This window comes from Eptesicus fuscus, chromosome 3 (assembly GCF_027574615.1).
Source record: "Eptesicus fuscus isolate TK198812 chromosome 3, DD_ASM_mEF_20220401, whole genome shotgun sequence".
Classification (NCBI taxonomy): domain Eukaryota; kingdom Metazoa; phylum Chordata; class Mammalia; order Chiroptera; family Vespertilionidae; genus Eptesicus; species Eptesicus fuscus.
The window spans coordinates 28119106-28142052 of record NC_072475.1 but is presented as its reverse complement, the minus strand read 5'-3'; the positions used below and the strand labels follow the sequence as shown (position 1 = coordinate 28142052).

Genomic DNA, 22947 nt, shown 5'->3' with positions numbered 1-22947 from the left:
GGTGGTCACCTGCATGCTATTGTTGTGGGTGCCCCTGGCGGGGGTGGCAGTTGTGGCAGGGGAAGAGATCGGGAGTCAGAGGTGAGGACTGCAGCTACCCCCGAGGCTAGGTCTTCTCCCCATCTGGTCAGCCTCCCTGTCCCCCCTGGGGGTGCGGGGGCTGGGGTAGGGTGTCTGTGCAGGGGGATTGGAAGAGCTCCCCGTGGCCACTTCCTCTTCCTTCTTTGCAGTCCGGGCTCCAGTCAGGCATTCTCCTCAGATCCCCAGGAACTTGGCTCTGGCCGCCCGCCCCCTGCTGTGCACACAGCCTGCTAGTCTGTCAATATGCAAATTGGTCGTTACTGGGACACTGTAATGGACAATTATCATATAACCTCTTTATATGTATAGATAAAACGACTGCTTGGGTAAACTGGAAAAGTAACCTAAAATAAACCAGTTTCAACCTAAATATTGAGCCTATAAAGTGCCACAACATTCAAAGCAAAGTCTAAAATATTCTTGGGTGCTTTATAACTTTATCACACTACCTGCTTATTTAGAAAATCCATGTTAGTGGCATGATATAGTGCATTTAGTTGAGTGGAAATTTTATATTAAATGGTGAATTGTCTTTACCCACATAGCTGAGTCAAAACTTTCAGTTTTTATTTAGTCAAAATTTACTTATTTATTTTATAACCTTAACAAATGACAGAGTAGTAACATTATTCTAAACAAACTCCACTGAATATCAGGCCTTTTTCAGTAGCAGATAATTTAGAGATTAATATTGTTGATGGAGATCTCAAGGCTTAATGAGGAGTAGTGTTTGCTCTGATTTCCAAGCTCCTTTTCTGGCCCCTCCAGAAGATGTCATAATTCTGTGGTCATTAATGACACACTTTAGGGACCCATGTTTCTGTTAAATAAATATATTCCAGGAACCGTCGTTGTCACAATTGTCTTTTTTTTCCCTCAAGAAGTTTACATTATAGTACAGAAGACATAAGTTAAACCAACAATTACAGTCACTCTAATTCAAGTAAACTTAGGGAGGTAAGGGCATACAGAATTGAGAGTATCAGATGTAACTGGAATTACGTTAATATATTTTTTCTAGAACTTTCTCCCAATGGGAATGATGCTTAAGCCAATTTTCAAAGTACAAATAAGAATTACTCAGATATAAAAGGAGAAAGTAAGGTATCTCAAGCAAAGGAAACAGCATGTGAAAATGTACTGAGGTGAGAAATAGCATGTTAATTGTTGATTTTCAGCCATTATTACACCATGGTTGTTTAAAAACCGCTAGGGAAATCGATGAGTTCCCAGAGAGTAAACTCGAACACCTGAACAGAATAACACTGCAGCAACTGGGAAAGCAGAGATTGGCTGGAAAATCACCTGGACCCATGCTGTGTGCAATGCTGTACCATGTTTTCTTGGCCATCTGGCAGTAACTTCTGAGTTCTAATGCCAGAGCAAGACAAACATTTGCCAAAAAGTATAAACTATGGCATTAAAAAGCTAATGTATATGCCTCTTAGAAGCAATAGACAAATTCAAATGAATGGGCCAGGGTTACCACTTTGCAGAATGAACTATTAATTCAGACTCATTCATTTACACCTTTTTTTCCCCCTCACATTGAAGACACTTTTTAAAATTTAATTATGTGTATACTATACAGTTAGTGCATATCAAGCTTTCTTCTCATCTACAAGTCATTTTATTTCCTTAAGGAGACAGTTAATGGGCATGTGCTCATCTCCTCTATGTCAATTTTATATTTCAAATTTCAGAAATTTGAAACTATTCTTTCCAAGGTTTTGGGAAGAGGGACAAGAGGAATTATCATTAAGTAATTTCTACAAGTGATTATATATTTATAAGCCACACAAGTGCAAAGGATTTATAACAAAAAAGTCTCTGATTCTTTCCTCTCTGTGTCCACAATCTTGCAATGTGAGGTGAGCCTTTATATATTGGCATCAAGAAATAGGTTCTATTTCCCCATTCTTAGATTGTGGAGTGGCTACATGCTTTGCTTTAACATCAACAATAAAGCCCTAGCCAGTTTGGTTCAGTGGATAGAGCCTGCACACTGAAGGGTCCAGGGTTTGATTCCGGCCAAGGACACATGCCCAGATTGCAGGCTTGATCCCCAGTGAAGGGTTTGCAGGAGGCAGCCGATCGATGATTCTCTCTCATCATTAATGTTTCCATCTCTCTCTCTCCCTTCCTCTCTGAAATCATTAAAAATACATTTTAAAAAGCAATAAAAAGAGCATAGATAATTATCATATATTTACTGTATGTTAGTTCTGAACATAGCAGTTTGTATGGTAACTCTCTCAAATTTACTATGAGAACTAACTGAGGGAAACGTGTTTGAGGATGAGATAAATAAGTGCAACATGGCCAACTCATCCAACCTGAAGCCAGTGAACATTAGTCAACAAGACTGATTTTATAATTGAGGGGTATTTTATGTTCAGTGAAATATTCAGATCTTAAAATACAGTAAGATAAAACCAAGGTATAGAATATTACATATAAATATAAGTATGCTCAATAGATAGAACATACTAATAGAATAATGTGGGCCATATTATTTATGACTAGGGGCCCAGCGAGCAAAATCATGTAAGACCCAGACCCGGCATGCCGCAGGACGCAGCATCAAGTCCTGCTGGCGCCATGGGACCCATCAATGCACCTCCTGGTTATGTTATGACCACTGAATTTTTATTATATAGATCGCTTTATTGGGATAAAATTAGCGCAGATCATGCACTTTAAATGAACAATTAGATATTTTTAGCCTATTCACAAGGTTGTTCAAATAGTGCAAATTTAGGTCATTTATTATCCCCCAAATGAACCTCAGTTACCATTAGACTGTATTTTTTCTCTTAATATAGTGCTTTGAAATCCATGAATGTAGTTGTTTATATTAGTAGTTTATTTTTTTGTTGTTAGTAGTATTCTAATATATGGATATAGCGTTAATTGCTTATACATTATTATGCTAATAAATATTTTGACTCTTCTAGTTTGATGCCATAATAAACCTTCATGTACAAGTTTATTTTTGTGTGGATAAAGATATGTTTTTATTTCTATTTAGCAAGTATTTAGTCAATGAATTTCTGGGTTTTAAGGTAGATATTAATTTAACTTTATAAGAAAGAATCAAACAGTTTTTCAAAATGGTTGTACCACTTTACACTTCTACTACCATTTTATGAGAATTCCCATTGTTCTTCCTCCTTGAAAATAATGGTATATCCAGGCACTTAAACTTTAACCATTCTAGTTGTTTAAAAGGTATATGAAGAAATAGGATGAGAACACTCCATCGGAAATAAAAATATGACTTTGGACTAAATATAAGAAAGTAGAACTATTTTAACTCACTGGAAAGATACAAGAGCAGATAGACTCTTAGAGATAGTTAACCTCTGAAAAATTGGAAAAGGAAGGGCAGAACTTACAGCTGGTAGTGTCTTGCCTGACACACCAGTTGTAAATCCCAATACCACAGTTACACCAGCATTACCCACAGCCTTACATGCTCACTGTGGCAGAGAAGAGAGTGCAGAAATGTTAAGAATAGCTGGGTAAATGGGACCAAATATATGGTGAAGGAAGATGGTTTGACATTGTTCAATGGAAACACAACACAATATATAGATCACGTATCACAAAAATGTACACATGACTCCTATATAATCTTATTAACTGTTGTCAACCCAATAAATTTAATTTAAAATAATAGCATGGAATTGAGACAAAAAGCCCTAGATGCAAGAATACAATAGAACAACTGAAAGGAGGAGACTAAAAATTTGTATATACACCTCTGAAATGCTTCACTGATATCTAACACATAAATGCCCCAGAGAGACCCCAGGATTATACTTACGCACAAAAAACAAACAGACAAGACAGACAGAAGCCAGAGAGCAAGAGCAATCGTACCCATAAGAGAAATCACTGCGCCGTATAAGCTTCACAAGTTTGCTCTTTTGTTTGTGAACCTACGAGCAGCTTCAGCAACAGAAAGCTGAAGCATAATTGCCCTGAGTTCTCAGAGGACAGAGCACACAGATGGCAGAGAAGCTGCAAGTTTAGATGAGAAACCCCAGCAGTAAGACAATCACAGATGGGCGAGGCCCAAATTTTGAATATAACTTTGCCCAAATTATCTGTGTAGACAGAGAGAAGACCTTTGGGAGGCAGGCTAAAACAAGCAGCAGCTAGACTCTGAAAGAACTGAGAATAGATATCACGTTACAGGTGAAATAGTGTTTTCATTTGGGAGTGCAGGCAAGTTAATTGTCTACTAGAACAAACTCCCAACATTTTTTTACAAAAATACAAGAGAATTCAAAGTTGGCACAAAGTATTGTCAACAATGTCCAGCCTTTAGCCAAGCATTATCAAAGAAGCAAAGAAAATATGATCCATATTGGGTGGAAGAAGCAGTTTCTAGAAACAGATTCTGAGATGTTGCTATTGTGAATTTAATTGAGACTTCAAATCAGCAATTATAAAATAATATTTAAAAATTATATTCACGTATTATAAATATGTGAAAATAATTAAAGAAACGTATGGTCTCAATGAGGGAAAAGAAAAATGGAAACAAAAAAATAATGGGAAGTTATAAGGATGAAAAGTACAGTAAGTGAAATGAATATTCACTAGATGGACAGTTTAAAAATGAACCAAAAAAGCCCAGCCAGTGGCTAGTGTTGCGCAATGGTTGAGCGGCAACCAAGGAACCAAGAGGTCATGGTTCGATTCCGGGTCAGGGAACATGCCTGGGTGGTAGGCTCAATTTCTAGAGTGGGGTGGGGGGGAGGGACATGCAGGAGGCAGCTGATCAAAGATGTTTCTCTCTCATTGATGTTCTATCTATCTCTCTCCCTTCCTCTCTCTTTAAAAATCAATAAAAACATATTTTTTAAAAATGACAAAGAAACAGTTGAAAGAAATGTATCCCTGGAGACAATGGAGGCCACAAAATGTTTAAATGGCATATGTGAAGGGTTTAAATTTTTTTTAAAAAATTGTCAGTAGTCCATTGTTACAGAAATCATTTTTTTAAAATATGTATTTTTTTTATTGATTTCAAAGAGGAATGGAGAGGGAGAGATAGAAACATCAATGATGAGAGAGAATCATTGATCAGTTGCTTCCTGCTTGCCCCCTACTGGGGATCGAGCCTGTGCCCTTTACCTGAATCAAACCTGAGACCCTTCAGTCTCCAGGCCACCTCTCTATCCACTGAACCAAACCAGCTAGGGCTACAGAAATCATTTTTAAAATATATTTTATTGATTTTTTAACAGAGAGGAAGGGAGAGGGATAGAGAGTTAGAAACATCGATCAGATGCCTCTTGCACACTCCCTACTGGGGATGTGCCCACAACCAAGGTACATGCCCTTGACCAGAATCAAACCTGGGACCTTTCAGTCCGCAGGCTGACACTCTATCCACTGAGCCAAACCGGTTAGGGCCAGAAATCATTTTGACCTACTTCATTATGACCCATCAAGCCCAGTGACTTCACAGTCACAGAAGCCCTTTAATTTAAAATAGTAAAACAAAACTGTTATTTTTTTCCAGGGGAAAAATGCACACCCATCATTTGATAAATGTCCTTAATATGAGAGGAAAAAGTCTAAACATAAACATTTTTATTAGCCCAGTTTTCCTATTGAAATCTAATGATTAAAAAAATTTAATGTTTTTGTTATATTAATATATCAACACATTTTGATAGATAGATCTAGAAGTAAAATAACTTTATTTTTGGCACTATATTAAATCTTACCTGTAAAAATTGGTTTGAGCACATCATTTCTGGGATTGGGTTGTAATTACTGTAGTTCTAATTAGATTATATATAGAAAAAATTATGCAAAACTCTCTCATTTCTGCCTCCCCATGCCTTGAATGTCATTTTGCATTATTCACAGAAAACAAATAATCCCCTTGAATTATTTTTCTATTTATTAGATAAAGTTGTAAGGAGTGAATTAAGGAGCATTTTCATCTGCCATGGGTCTTAGCCTGAGTTGAAATAATCTAATCTTTCAGGGTACTTTGCTCCTTCAAAATTTTTTGATAACATACACTTTAAGTGACGCTTTCTATTAAAATTTTTATCTCTTTAGTGTGCATTTATATTTTAAAATGACAACTGACAAGTAGTTTATACACATTAATTTTAGCCCCCTACCTTCTTTCTTCTTATGGGATGATAGAATTCTAAAGAATTGAATAAAAATAATAACCAGTTTTTGACATGAGATGAAATAATGGGACTTTAAAGTTTTAAGAACATTGAATGGATTAAAGAGAAATTATCTGGTTTAAAGTCATAAGACAAGGAATACAATAAATTGCTGTTATATTTGAAAAGTTTATTCATAAGTAGAAATTATATAACATTTTGGTTAGAAAAGTTATATAGTTTAATCTACTTTGGAAATAATAAAATTATGCCTAAATGACAGTCATGACTTACTGTCATGGTTTCCCAATTCCAAGACAAATGTTACACACACACATATTCACACACACACATGTAAAACTAAAGTGTAAATTTAAAAGGATGAGTCATAATTGTGACAGTAGTGTGATAAATGTCATAGTATAGGATCATTTAAATAATTCATATATGAGTATATGTTTTAAATGATAAATGTTAACTTTTTGGTAAAAGTACATATTCCTAGGTCTATTGTTAGAAATTTAAGAAGGGTCTTATGATTTATCTAGATCTCTCAGGTAATAGCACTCTTCTGATTTCTTAATGTTACAATCTCTGCCTCAGTTTTATAATTAAAAGGGTCAAGTCCAAAGTTAGTTGATGTTCAAATGTAAAATTTATTCTGCCTTTCCCTCATGCTGATTGTCTTCTCCTCTTTTTACCAATTATGTCCCTACTGGCTAGCTTTAAGTATGCCAGATGAAAGTGGAGGGTTGTTTGGTAGGTAGAGGTACTGAAATGAAACTCTTCTGGTCTGATTTTGTAGCTTCAGGCTTACTGAGTCTCAAGAGAGTGAAAAACCATGAAGTTTTAGAAGTGCTTATGAGTTGCCAGCTGTCAGCCTTTAGTTATGATTCATATAAATGGCTAATTTACTTTTGCTTCAGCTCAAGAAGTTTTTCAGAATCCTGCCTTGGCTCCTGTCTTTTTCTACTTCATCTAAGCTTCGATTGTAGGAATTTTCTTGTCTTCTGGCAGTCACTTTCTTGGGCAGTATGCTTAACATCTTCAAGACACCTTCTTTGTTCCTTAGCTCACTTCCAGTTCAGAGATAATTCATGAATAACCCTTGTCCCAATTACCCTTGAAAGCACCATCATTTTGCCCGGCTAGCATGGCTCAGTGGTTAAGCATTAACCTATGAACCAGGAGGTCACAGTTCGATTCCGGGTCAGGGCACATGTCTGGGTTGCCAGCTCCATCCCCGTAGGGGGCGTGCAGAAGGCAGCCAATCAATGATCCTCTCTCACCATTGATGTTTCTATCTCTCTCTCTCCCTTCCTCTCTGAAATAAATATAAATATATATATTTAAAAAAAAAAAAAAGAAAGTACCATCCTCTCATGGCACAACCACTTCTGCCATGTATGTAAATTTGGGGGAAAGGCAGGCAATCACCTATCTATTCTTTCAATTCAGGGACATTCCCATCTCTCTGAGAGACCCCATAAGAAAAATCTTACTATGCTTGAGGAAGGAGATAGAATTTGTTCATCTTTTTCATCCTTGGGACTCTGAGGGGAAGAGAAGATAGGGGCATGGCCTTCTTAGAGCCCTCCAAGTCTCTTTGAAGAAAAGTCTACATGCATCCTCTTCTCCTTGTCTCTACTCTGATGTCTTTATAAATTTGTGACTTGGATAAAGAGTCCAAAAGACCTGGAACCAATTTCTGGAAATGTTCTCTATAAAATGTGACATTACTAATCTATATTTAGAATTTCATAGGAATTTAATGTTTATGTCCTGATTGAAATTGAAAATTGAATATCATTTAGTAGTATTATAATGCTAAAGTGATCATCTTTCAATGCATTGACTTATGATTTTAATTTACTTTATCTATCCAGGTTACTGAAATGGAATTTATAGGCTATGATTTTAAAGATTCAAAGGCTTTCAATAAATATTGTAGAATTATTTTTATCCAACTTTCATTTCACCAACTTTCATTTCTACTCATAGATAAAATGCTGTATCTTTATTATAGTTGTTTATTTATTCATTGATAATATAACATTTGCAGTACAATGTTTAACAATAGCACACAGTATATATGTGCATACACAAATGTGGATATGTGCATGTACATTACTTCAAATAAATAAATTTCTTATTTCTAATATGATTTATTAGAACATTGTTCCTAAAAAACTTTCACACTCAATATTGCCACAGTTTCCTCTACCTAGTTGGGTCAAACTAACCTTTCACCCCCTAAGGGGTCCTGGATTGTGAGAGAGAACAGGCCAGGCTGAGGAACTGAAACCAGCTCTCTGACACTCCCTAAGGGGTCCTGGATTGTAAGAGGGAACAGGCCAGGCTGAGGGACCCCACTGGTGCAGGATCGGGGTTGGGGACAGATGCAGGAGGTTGGCCAACCAGGGAGAAACTGAGGGAGGGCTCCAGGGCGTGTCCAGCCCATCTCACTCAGTCCCAATTGGCTAGACCCCAGCAGCAAGCTAACCTACCAGTCGGATCGTCTGCCCCCTGGTGGTCAGTGCATGTCATATTTAGTGGTTGAGCAGCCTTAGCATATCATTAGCATATTACACTTTGATTGGTTGAATGGACAAACAGACAACCGGACACTTAACATATTAGATTTTATTATATAGGATATTCCATAGTCATGCTTAAGAATATCTCTGTCTCTGGCAAGATTTCAGTGCTGTAAACTTAAAGCTTTCTGCTTCAGTTCCTTGGACTAAATATGCTTAAGTTTCAGGAAAAAAAAAAAAAATGGTTTCCCTCTCTCCAGAGTGGAGGATAGGAGAGTTTCCTAATTTCAGAGTTTCTCTCCTATAATGCAGCACACTGCATGTGCCTTCATGGAACCATCTTTTGGGGTTTTGGGTCTCATGAAACATACTTGAAATTTTGCTCTGACTGCTGTCTTTAATGTAAGTAATAAATTGTATTTATCTCTTACTCAGTTTTCTCCAAATTTATATATGAATTTAATATTATCTCAATCAAAATCCTACCCAGCTGGATTTTTATAGAAATCGATATGCTGAATCTAAAATTTACATGAGAATAATTACAACATGAGTATGGCCAAAATTACTTTGTGAAAAAAAATGTTTATGAAATTTACTACCTTATTTCAGCACTTAATATTAATGTAGTGTGGTATTGACTAAATTACATACATAATTGGCTAAGATATATATGTAAATGAAACAGAATAAAGGAGTCCAGAAATTTATCCACACATATATGGCCAATTTATTTTTGTCAAAGTTGGAAAGGAATTTCAATGAAAAAAGTTACTTAGAATCACTAGTGCTGAACAAACTGGATGTCCATATTTAAAAAAATATTACTTGATCCATACTTTATATCAGACATATATGTTAATAAATTATTATCTATATATGTTTGTGTGTGTGCATTTTCTCCCCATGCACTCAATGACTATGTTAATTGTAAAGCAATATTTTTATCAAGTAAGTTTATAAGTCACCAATCAGGGTTTAATACATATATTCAAAATATCTCCTTTTGAACACATTATACAGAAAATACATGAGCCATTTCTTGATAAATCAGTGTTATTGATTCAATTATTGCACTATAGGTTATAAATGAATGCAGTGTTTATTTTCCCCTCTTTTAATCATGCTATTTTTGTTACTTTGAGTTTTGTGCGAGAAAGTATTTTCTTCTTTTCCTTTCTTTATTTTTATTAAATCAGGCTATTAGCTGTCACTTTATGTTGTGTCTTAATAAAACTCCTTTTCTTTTGCAAGACATTTTCTCATCTAGAAAATTAAACTTATAATTTCAACCATATGAAAAAGATGTAAATAACCTGATATGTTCTTGTCCCAAATATATAATTTTTTATGCATTGATTTATGGTCCAGTTTTGTTGTTGCTCAGAGTCTTTTGAAAAATTACATTCTCAATCTTATCTTTTTTTGTCTAATGTGTCATGATAAAAGTTATAATTATATCATATTTTATAAGCATCATAACATTACGTTGATTCATGTGGATTCATGTAATTTCATCTATTTACTTATAGAGGTTTTTAATATGAAGGTGTTACATGCAAATGAAATAAAATAAATTATTTGAAAACAAGTAGTCTAAATTATTAAATACTTCATATTATGTTACTCGTGTTCTAATGAGAATATCCCTTATGAATTTTAAAAATCCTGGGATGTATTTCTTTCTTTGGATTACAGCTTTGAGTCTACCCAAAGTTAGCTAAGCTTCTTTCACTGTATCAGTAGTTAAAATCTCAGGGGGGATTCCATGTGTATGAATTGTTATAAAGAATTTGTAATTTCTTAAAGGAGAGTAGGAAGAAGAAGGAAAAGAGGATAGATAATTGGCATAATAAGCTTGAGCTTTCAGCTTTCTTTTTTAATTATCTCTGTATAATTACAGAAATGGTCCTTCGAATTCCAAAATACATACTTAAAATGGGAGTGATTTTCATAGTAATTCTAACTGCATGGAGGCCAAACTATATATCGATATTTCAATCAATGTTTAGTCTTTACATTCTAATCAGTGGTTGCAATGAAAAAGTAAAATCTTCCATGATAATTTGTTACAAGATAATATGGGGGGGGAAAAAAACCACAATATTCTTAAAGACCAGATTCTTTGGTTTCACAAAAGACTATATTACAAAATAGAATACTGTTTAGAGTAATCTGAATGATATGATTGGTAGACTGTTTGTAGGTTCTCATCTTCAAAGGGCTAGAAATATCAAATATAAAAGTATAAACTTTGGTTGCCATTTTATTCATTGTAAATATATGAGTCCAGCCAGCTACAAAACTAATTTCTATTAATTTTTTTAAAAAATTAACTTGTTATTTTTTCAATATTTTTAAAATGCTTTGGAGTTTACAGTCATTTGAATCACAGATCTGCTCAACCATTAAATCACACTTCTGAATTACATGACTAATTAATTGATTGTTTTATTCAAGATAGCAAGGTAAGGTAAATACACATTTGGGGAGAAGGTATGACTTCCCTTCAGATTTTAATTCTGTTGAGAAAACAATGTAAGAATTTATCATCCATTGATGAAGTTAGAGGCAATTAAAAACAGTTAAAAGTATGAATCAACTTAGTGTGCTAATTGGTTTTACTGATTTTCAGTGTGTCTACCTAATGAAGAAACATAAAGAACTAATGATTGTTTTTACTGATATCCCAGGTTCTGAATGCAGATGAAGGAGTCACTCATCCAAGGCTTCTCTGGCTGAACTGCACTGTTGTGTACTCAACAGAAATCCAACCCAGAAGCTCACAGCTGCTCTTGAGGAGATGACCAAATAAAAAAACTGAAACAAAGATAATGTTTGTATGATCTCATCCTCTATGGAATAGAAAAGGTTTAGTAGCCAATTGGTTACCCATTCCCCTGCCTTTATTGGGAGATGCCTTGGCAAAGACAGATAAATGAGCCAATAAAATATCTTTGCAAACATGCTAATGAGAGATCTCCTGCAAAGACACAGAAGGTATGTTTTGATGGTAGTTATCTTTATATACAGAATGCGTTAGCAGAAGGAACCTAATCTATTGAAAATTGCTTGTGGTGAAGAAATCAGGAATTCATCAATTTATGGGACATGATTCCATAAGAAATATCACATATCCTGTAACTAATGGAGTATAAAAAATATGTTTTGTGACCACATAGCTCCTTTATTTGCAAGTGATGTTTGCATACATTCTCTTAGATAATTTCTTTTGTTAATTTTGACCAGAATCTGTCCTTATGTGGCAAGAAAGAACCTAGAAAGCTGCAGGTTAATGGTCTCAGGGTCTCCCTCATCCTCCTATGTTGCTCAGCTATGCATGCATTTGAAATTATTAAAAAGCTTAATACTAAATAAGACCTCTGATTTGTGTCTGATTTGGCAATCCAGTCATTTGTGTTAGCTCACATTGTTGCTAAGAGAGTTATACTTCAGAGCCTTGAATCATAATGACTAAGACAAAAGAGAGATGAAAACTATGATGAGAATCTGATGTTATCTCAATCATGTTGATGTAAATCTGCACGATTTGTATAGCTGCTAACATAATTAAACTTTTGGTTTAATTATTGGCCCCTGAAAATAAATTTTATAATGACATGATTCAAGGTAGTTTCTTTGATCTTCTTCTGTTTAAATCTTTTAGCAAAATATGTCCTGGAAGGTCACTTGGATCTAAGAAACCAAACCTGCAAACAGAAGATGAGGCAAGCAGTAATGCATAACAAATTATATAGCAATTTTAGTTAATGGAAAAGTCACTGAATCATTATAAATGAAGTGGCTGTTATACTATAATGGCCAAAATTCTAAGTTGATATTTATTATGTGATATTACAATAAAGATGATGCTCACATTACACTCTGTAATATTCAGATCACAATGGAATATCATGTTGAGTTCTAGGTATATCTCTTTGAGAGCAATAGAGATATCCATTAGCCTGGGACAGTCCTGCTTTAAATACATTTAATGGAATAATTATTAATAGTGTCCCTTATAATTCTCAAAAGTATTCTACTTTGGATGATGACTTATGGGGTCACCCCAGATAGACATTGTGGATAAAGCAATTTGCATTGAGAAGGACTAGATATACTAGTAACTAACTGGAAATTGTTCATATTAACAGACTTGGTACAGTTTTATTTGAATATTTAAAACATTTTAATAAATCACTTTTTAACAACCATAGCTGGCCACAATTGGAAATGTTTCCTATTGCAAGCTACGTGGCTTCCGTGATTGCTAAAAGTTAAATGACTACTAATTGTTACTGGTGGAAGTAGGATATCCCTTTCCTCACTGAGTGCTAGGGGTTAGGTCCTTATGCTATCTTGAAGAAATAATTTTCAGAGACTCGCACAGGAGGATAAGTGATTTTTATTTGTGTGGAATTACATTCTTGGGTTTCTAAAGTCCCATTTAACTTAATCCAGTTCTGGAAGAAGTGCAGCTGGGGATTCAGTAGAGCTAACAGCAAAGCCAGTGTCCAGAGTTTCCATTCCATGTTGGAATTGGGTCTAGTTTAGCAGTAGGCTAGTTGCAGTCTATTAGTCCAATGTGTGTGGGGTCCACATGGCAGTGGGCCATGTGGGCAAATGCAGGACCATGAAAGTCCCAAAGGCCAAACGTCAACCAAGAGGAACCAAGAGGGCTCAAACCAAAAGAGCAAGCTTCTTTGTTTAGGCCCACAGTGGTTCTCGACCTTTCTAATGCCACGACCCTTTAATACAGTTCCTCATGTTGTGGTGAACCCCAACCATAAAATTATTTTCGTTGCTGCTCCATAACTGTAATTTTGCTACTGTTAATGAATCGTAATGGAAATATCTGTGTTTTCCGATGGTCTTAGGCTCTACAGCAGCGGTTCTCAATCTGTGGTTCGCAACCCACAGGTTGAGAACTGCTAGCAGGGTCGCCTCAGACCATCGGAAAACACAGATGTTTACATTATGATTCATAACAGTAGCAAAATTACAGTTATGAAGTAGCAACGAAAATAATTTTATAGCCGAAACCGGTTTGGCTCAGTGGATAGAGCGTCGGCCTGCGGACTGAAGGGTCCCAGGTTCAATTCCGGTCAAGGACATGTACCTTGGTTGCGGGCACATCCCCAGCAGGGGGTGTGCAGGAGGCAGCTGATTGATATTTCTCTCTCATCGATGTTTCTAGCTATCTATCCCTCTTCCTTCCTCTCTGTCAATAAAAATATATTAAAAAAAAAAAAATAAAATAATTTTATGGTTGGGTGTCACCACAACATGAGGAACTGTATTAAAGGGTCGTGGCATTAGAAAGGTTGAGAACCACTGGTTTAGGGACTAAAGTATCTCAAATCTTTCCTAATTTCAGTGGCCAATGACCTGTTCCCAGGTGTGACTAACAGACAAGTGCCTTCCCTGTTTCACCAAGATTTCATTGGGCATTCCTCTATTCTCCACCCTGTTCAGTGCCTTCCGCCAGTGATGGGTGGGAAGTGTAAAACTGCAGCTTCCTGGCAAAGCTGCATAAAAAAAAACATGACATGCCTATAATATTTGGCCTTCCCTTTGTTCCTTTCCTGTTATTAAAAACTAGGTAATTACAACTTACAACGGTATCATAATAACACTCCGTGATTCATTCCAAAAAGCAGTTGAGTTGTCAGTGAAATGTGTTTTTGCCCATTTTATGTTTATGCCACCAAGTGGGATATGGAATAGATGATCCACCAGGTTGCCACCAATATGAGGCTTGTTATTTAAGTAACTAAGGGGAAGATCATATATGGTTTAGGGAATCACGGTCATTTCACTCCTGGAGAAGGCCTTTGAGGTGATTCTTGCAACATAAGAAGAGTATGATAAGTGGAACTATGAAGTAGATTTCTATTAGATTAAGACACACACAAAATTGTGGAGAAAAAAATGTAGTAAATTGTTAAGGGACAGTGGAGAGTTTGTCTCGCCCAGAGACATAATCAAACATAGAAATAGGTGACATAGAAGTTATTTAATACTTTTTTTTTTTAGCAAATGAAGAATAATGTGAGAAGTGGAAGAGAAAACAAGTTGAACGAGTCATTGAAAATATGTGTGTGTGTGTGTTTTCCCCTTTCCCCCTGGGTGAACTTAAGACATTAATGATTCCTTGGATCTGAGAAAAAGCTCAAACATGAACAAAGTCAGAGGGCATGGGAAAGGAAGTTAAAGAGAAGGGAGGACGATGCTTTGGGAATATGTAACACACTGGTCAGATGTTTTAATTTACTTCTGTCACACTCAGGTCACAGTTAGATGATACTCTGTTATGAAGAGCTGATGGAGACTAGAGGTTGGGCTCTGCAAGATCTTAATGGTAAGTGAGAGTCCAGTTACCTAACAACAGACTTCTGCAGAAACAAATTTCTCTCTCCACAACAGACTTTTTTGGGAAAAATGTCCTCTTTACATACATGTTCTTTAAATGAACTAAAAATAGAAACTTTCCTAAGGAGTAAAATTCTCAATTATCTCTGTGATGTTTTCTTGGCTAATTCCTGAGGGAATGCCTTCCCTCTCCCCCACCATTCTTTTCCTATTATGGTGAAATGTATGTGATACTTATATGTAATTGTCAGTGTGTCTTGGAAAAAAAAAACATTATTATAAGAATTCTCAATGTAGAAGCAACAATTCTGTACTCTCATCTGTTTATAAAGAGTGTTTCTTGGTTTGTTGCCACAGTTTGTTGTGGCTTGAGACTCCACCTCTTCCCCTTGTATTCTTTCTGAAGGTAACAACTATTTGCTCCTCAGTGCCACCTGCCAAGCTGATTTGTCTGAGTCCTTGTTCCCAGCAGGTCCCACCTAGTTATGTTTTTTGAAGTTGTGCTTCAGTGAATCCTTAAAATGTTACTTATGCCCTCTCTACCTTCCAGACAATAGCTATAGGAAAGACAAATCTTTATTCTTGGTGGTGTGCCAACACTGAATATTGTAGAAAGCCTCTCTTTGAAGAAATTCTCAAAAATTCAAAACCATTACTGTACCATCTAAATCTTATTCTAGAATTTTATTTGTCAGAAGAGACTTACCTTCAGAATTCTATTTATGTTAGTCAGAGTTAATCTTCAAGTAGGGTTTTTCTTTTAAATACATTTTTAAGAGTACATTTAGACATTCTTAATAAAAGTTTAATCAAAATGAAAAAAATCAGATGATAGAAAAAATAATAGTCTGAAAGGAACATTTCTCAATATTTCTGAGTCCATGATGCGACTTTTTCGTTAGTGGGGCAATTTTAAACAGTTTACTTCTCAAGCCGGCTTTCTACTTATACACAAAATTAGAGAGATAGTAAGTGATGGGATGGCCCACATCTTCAGTTATCTAAGATTTTAGACATAGGGGTCCAAACTGGGAGAAAAGAGTTGAACTATGACCCCAATACAAAAAAATTTACAGCAAGTGCCCATGTATCAGCCTTTAGTATTTGGCTGTCTTGGCCTCATGCAGAAGCAGTTTTGGAGACTCTATCAGAAAACCATCTGCATCAGGATGGACTCCTTGGTCTTTTAGCTTTGGATTCCAGCCAAAGTTTTAGAGGTAAATCAGCAAAAAATGTCGTATTTTTGAAGTTGCAATCATTTGAAACATTTTGCTAACCATCAGGGTTTCAAGAATAAATTGAAGGACATTTGTTTCTTTATACATGACTAAAAACAAAAATAAGAGAAATGCAAAACAAAAGCTTTGTGACTGCCACAAATGCTGTGACCTTTGGGCCTCTGAAATTATTTTGAAACAAACTTCTAGGAGGATAGATTTATTAAACAGAGGGTTATAGAAAGGCTTACAGGAGTTGTGAATGTCATCAACCTGATCTCTTTGGGAAAGTAGGTATATTTGCACATTTTTCTTGATGGAAATTTCCATCATTTTTGAGATTCCTTTTTTTAAAGTTTTTATTGTTGACACTAGTACAGATGTCCCCCATATTTCCACTCTTTGCCCACCTCCACCCAGCACCCGACCCCCACCCCCTCCCCTGGCCTTCAGCACACTATGGTCTGTGTCAATGGGCTATGCATATATCTTCTTTGGCTAACTCTTTCACCTTCTTTTATCAAGTCCCTCCCACTCCCTGCCTTCTGACATCCATCAGTCTGTTTCCATGTTTCTGGTTATTTTATTTATTTTGCTCAATAATTTTCACATATAAGTGAGATCATGTGGTATTTGTCTTTCTCTAAGAGCTTATTTTGCTTTTCATAATAATCTCCAGGTCCATCCATGTTGTTGCAAAGGGTAAGAGTTCCTTATTTTAAGTTTCTTCTTTTTTCACCTACAACTGATCAGTTTCCAAACAAACTTTGAAATTTTAAGACAAAAAGTATTACAGAAAAGGTTTTTTGAGCATTTCTAAGACAAGATCCTGAAATAATCAGCATATATAGGTCAGAATAAAATACTTTTCTTGGAGATTTGTCTAAACTTGTTCCACTGTGTGTCTTCATCAAACTCAAGAGATAATTTAGATTTAGTTATAGAAAATTTAAATGAATTGGGTAGCTATAAACCTTGGTCTGTGGCTAGAAATTCTTCCTTTGTTTATTTATATCACAGTAATCAACAAACAATGTTTCCACCATACTCATTCTCATTACTCAGTTCATGGGATTGGCCATCTCTTCAGGGCAACACACTCCACCTGATCATTGAATGTCCAAAGCTGTTTAGTTACTATATTTTCTGGCGTATAAGATGACTGGACGTATAAGACGATGCCCAACTTTTCCAGTTAAAATATAGAGTTTGGGCCCTAACTGGTTTGGCTCAGTGGATAGACCGTCGGCCTGCAGACTGAAAGGTCCCAGGTTCTATTCCAGTCAAGGGCATGTACCTTGGTTGCAGGCACATCCCCAGTAGGAGGTGTGCAGGAGGCAGCTGATTGATGTTTCTCTCTCATCAATGTTTCTAACTCTCTATCCTCCTTTCCTCTCTGTAAAACAAATCAATAAAATATATTTAAAAAAATATATAGAGAGTTTGGGATATACCTGCCCTATAAGATGACACCCGGTGTATAAGACGACCCCCGACATTTGAGAAGATTTTCCTGGGTTAAAAAGTCGTCTTATACGCCGGAAAATATGGTAATCATTTTGAGCTAACAATATGCCCTCGCAATATGATTTCTTCTTCCTGAGCTCTGGACTTCCTGGTGCTGGGTCTCTACATCTTTGAGAAAGCACAGTCTCCTCCCAAGCAAGACCTGGTCCTCAATCCTTATAGATATTATGGATGATTGTAACTGACAGCAGTCCAAAACATATTACTATGTTAGGAGCAAAAGAGATGGACAATTAACATTTATTGGGTTCTTTCTCTTTTGTAGGATCATATTATGATCTGTGCTTTATTCTGAAAGGTAAGGACTCTTAACTTGTTTTAGAGATATAAAAGTTAAACACAGAAACATGAATCTTGCTCAATTATGATGTTTTAGGTACTTCTTCATATGTACTTAAGTTTTTAACATTGTGTTTGTTTGTCTTTATAATAAAACATTTCTGAAACACAGCATGCATAAGAGGAATTCAACTTTACCAAGCTTTACGTTTTCCAGAAAGAAGATCCTATTTGTCTTTTTGTTTTTAATAATGGCTACAATAATATTCTATTAGCACAGGATACACTATCAAAAAATTACAATTTAAGGTCAAAACAAAAAATCACCAGAAAATCTTGAAGGAGGCCACAGCATATAATTTCAGCCTTTACTCCAACTCTTTTCAGTGTTACAATACTTTGAGATGTATTGTATCATTATTATTTAATCATCTTTTAGAACTTCTGCAAGCCCAGTGTAGAATGATTAAAGGTAATTTTTATCTGAGAAATAAAAATGCACCTTTAGCAAAAATGATATATTCTCATAAGAAATCATTAAATTAAACTTTTTTCATTATCTCAGCTGTAGAAACTTGCCCCTGTACTTGATCAATAAATCTGTTATCTAAAATTTAAATTAATGACTATCTTTTGACTTTTCTCAATAAAGTAACTTTCTGATTAATAATTAGACCCTCATAACTTCCTCTTCAGCATCACTTATTATTTGCCTCTGCTATTAGCAAATCTTACATGTAATTATGTTTATAACCACTTACTCCCAATTGATTCTCCTAAGCTATTCCTTATATTAAGATGAACTCTTATAGAGAATAGAAGTGGATAATTAATATATGTCCTAAACTAAATTCCCCCAAATTTGATTATTTTTTGAAAATACTTCTGCTTTTAATATTCTAATTTTATAATTGTAACTATTTATATATAATCAAGAAGTTTAGATATATAAAAGAAATAAGTCTTATGCAAATGATGCTATTTAATTATCATTAAGTTTATCAAAATTATATGAGATACCTATAAATACTACAATATGATAAAGGAGGAGATAAGTGGTATAATTTTGACTTGGAGAAAAAAGAAAGCCCCATAAAACTATGGTTTAACCTTGACATGTACAATAGAAAATAAATGTTTTACTGAAGAAAGACTGTGTGACTAATTCATGGAGGGAAATAGTTACAAATAAACAATTATTTGTTTATTTTAATCTTAGTATGAGAGAGAAAGGGGAGTGAGTGATGATACAGGAAATATAGGTTTGAGTCAGATTACAGGATAACTGTCTGAAGAATGTGGGTGTTGTTCTGAAGACTGAAGTCATCACTAATTGAGCACCTATGAAATCTGCTTTGCTATAAGCATGTTCCATATATTAAATAAAGTCCTCAAACATCAGATCTCTCCTGCCTTTTGATCCAGGACCTTTGCAATTAATTTTTTCATTCTCTCAAAGTAAAATGAAGAGGATATTTTTTTAGCAAAAATTATAAATCCTTCTCCTATTGTGAATAGCCTGAACTTAGATTACTCAGGTAAGATAAATTTCCATTTTTAAAGGCTGCACTATGTTGTTAACCTGGTTATTACCATAAAGAGTAACTCTAACTAGGCTGATGAAGTCTTCCAAGTAGAGTTAAATGCCAAAAATAAGAATTATTAGTGTTAAATTAATGGCTTACATAAAAATCTATTTTTAAAGTTCTTCAATATAAACTAAAATAAATCATACCTTCATAACATTGATTACATTGTTATGAGGCATTAAATTTAAATTGAGAAACATCCTTATTCACAAAGTACATACATTTTAAAAGCTTTTCACATTTTATTAATATTTTGAAATTAATGAGTATTACACAAAAGATACTTTATTTTTTTTTTGGAAATTTTGGAAAACCTAAAATTTCCTATAGGAACCTGAACAAATATATTAATCCAGGAAGACTTTACCCCACCTGCAATACATGCCATAATGTGAATTCATATCTGCAGCACCTTAGAATACTTTATTAACTTAATTAGGTTTATATAATATACTTAACAGTAGTAAAGCTATGTTATAAGGACTCATGACATGAGTTAAAGAATCAACTGTCCCTTTCAGAAGCCAACTCTAGTAGATAAATACAAATCTTAATTTAAATGAAATTTGTCAAACCAGCTGGCATCCTTGCCAGAAAAATATACATTTCATTTTTTCAAAACATATGAGTATAACATATTTCATGGAGCAACTAGATTATTATTAATAATAATAATAATAACAGTAAATACTTATATGTGATAAAGAATATTTCCACATCACTAGGAAAACATGGATTATTATGTAGCCATGGTAATGGTAGCCACCATAATCAGTTTGAACATGCCCTATTAATAAATTAAAGTTCTATATTTGCAATAACACATAGACTCTGGAAACATTTTTAAAGCAGGTTAATCAATAAATAACAATACCTCACCTCAGCAAACACGCTTTTGCATGCTTACCAATCAATGAGGGCTCCTTGCTTCTAAAAGTCAAGCAATTAAAATTGGACTCTCTTGTGAATGTCAACCACTCAACAGCCATCTCACTCTAAATAAATTATGTCAACCCACTTGTCTTTAAAATTCCACCAGTCCTTGGATTGCAGGCTTTCAAAGTTCAATAGAAAATCAGCAGGCTGCTCTCCTCCAAGAGACTATGTTTGACCACAAAGATCTCCCTAATTATAATAAAAACACATTTAGTTTTGTGTTCTTTGTTTCAGATATTAAATAAGTATTTCATCCTTGGAAAATTCTAGAAATTATACCAAGATCATGTTGAAGATCTTTGCATTTTAGATTTTTCAGGGGAGTCTTGAATCAACAGGCATGCGCAATGGGCTCTGTGACCAATGTCCATTTGTCTTTATATTCATTGTTAGGTGAGTCAGTCTCAACAACAATTTGAGCTGTTTTCTTATTCTTTAATTGTTAGATCAATATGTCTTTGTATAATGTCATTAGACCTAAGCCTTGATATAAAATAATTAGATCTTTAATAATTTATTCTTGACTTCCAGATTCTTTAGATTCTAGATTCTTTAGGTAAGTATGAATCTAAATGACCTTTTTTTTTTTTCTTTTTTCTGCTGCTGCATAACACTACATGTAAAATTATCTAATTAGAATTTTAGAGTAGTAACTTACTGGTTAAATGAGCCTTAAATCTCTCTGAGGCTTAGTTTTTTAGTACGTATCATGAGAACAATACTCCCTACTTAAAAAGTGGGTTGTGAGACTTAAATGGGAGAGCACACAAGAAAATATGTAAAATACTACTTAGTAATAACTGTTTATAGAATCGAATGGTAGTCCTATTTTACATAGTAACAAATTTTAGTCATATGACTATCTAAAATGCTGCTGTATCCTGTTCTATTTTTAGGTTTTAGGGAACATGTTGCACATAAAATTTAGGACATACACTCTTTATTTCTCATTCTTATTTTCTTTGTACTCCATTTACCTTCCTTTCTCTATGTTCATTTTTTGAGAGGCTACAGAGTATATAGAAAATAAGAGCCTTAGAAATTATATAAAGAAAAGCCAACGTTTGCATTTGAAGCAACGATAATGTGTAGCAAAGAAAATAAGGCTAATCTTTAAAACTATAAAATGCAAAACAGGTAGTAAAAATTACATTATTAAAGTCCTCAACAGTTTTTCCTCATGCTAGAAAAAAATCATGTTTACTTAAAAAGAATAAGGAAAATAACAAAATATATAGTGATTTAAAAAATGTATTTTCATTGAATTCAGAGATAGAGAGAGAGAGAGATGGAAACATCAATGATTAGAGAGAATCCTCCTGCATGCCCCACACTAGGGATCCAGCCTGGCTGTCAACATTAAACCACTGAACCATTCTGGCCAGGCAATATATAGTGTTACAAAAGTATTACAATTCTAATTTTAAAGGGCATTTTTTTGCTACAAATTCTATGACAGAAAGACAGAATAAAAATAAATTGTGTACGTTAAGTCAAATCCACTTGTATTTATCTTAAACTATAAGTTTTAACTATAAGTTGTCCAGTAATGTTTTATTTTAAAGAGTTATATTTTTTCAATAAAGAAAAAAAGCCATTATCTTACCAAAAAACATTTGTTCATAGTACTGAATTTGAAGATTTAAGTCTAAGACTATTCTTAAGCAAAACTTTTAAATGTTATTAAACACAATTTCACAAACTGCAATGCATTTGCATTCTCAGATGATGAGAAATACATTATAGTTTCCAAAAATTTGTCAGCCCTGGAAATACTAGATTCATAAAAATTTCAGGGAGAGAGAAATACTAAATAATATAAATTACTATTTTTTTACTTAATGTATTATCCTACTGTATCACAGAATAGCTATGCTAATTGATCACATATTCATATATTATTACTTTCAAGGAAAATTTTCACCAGGTCATTTTCCAAAGTAACAAGTAGATGGCATTATATTCCTATTCTTTACACATATTCCTAATAGTAAAATTTAAGAAAAAAAATTCTACAAATCATTTTAGTTTTAAAAATCATAAAATGAGTAAATAAATCTGGTATTTTTTCCATAATCTAGTTATTCGAGTCCTCCCAAATCAAAAGTATTACAATTCTAGTGATTTCCCTGAAATAATTGCCTTGTTAACTGAAACTAATTAAAGAAAACTACTTAACACAGCAAGTGAAATCTTTAATATAAAATTAAAGTCCTTTTATTTTATGACATTTATGACTCTATAATGAGTTTTAGTTTAT

The 22947-nt window shown here is 34.4% G+C and overlaps 1 long non-coding RNA gene across 1 annotated transcript in view; it reads left to right on the top strand.

The window, feature by feature from the left end:
* Positions 1-11580, top strand: part of LOC114231770 (uncharacterized) — an 84108-nt gene extending 72528 nt beyond the window's left edge. The window contains exon 4 of the long non-coding RNA XR_003617760.2: positions 11461-11580. This is a non-coding gene — a long non-coding RNA (uncharacterized LOC114231770). The remainder of the gene's footprint in view (positions 1-11460) is intronic.
* The last annotated feature ends 11367 nt before the right edge of the window (positions 11581-22947 follow it).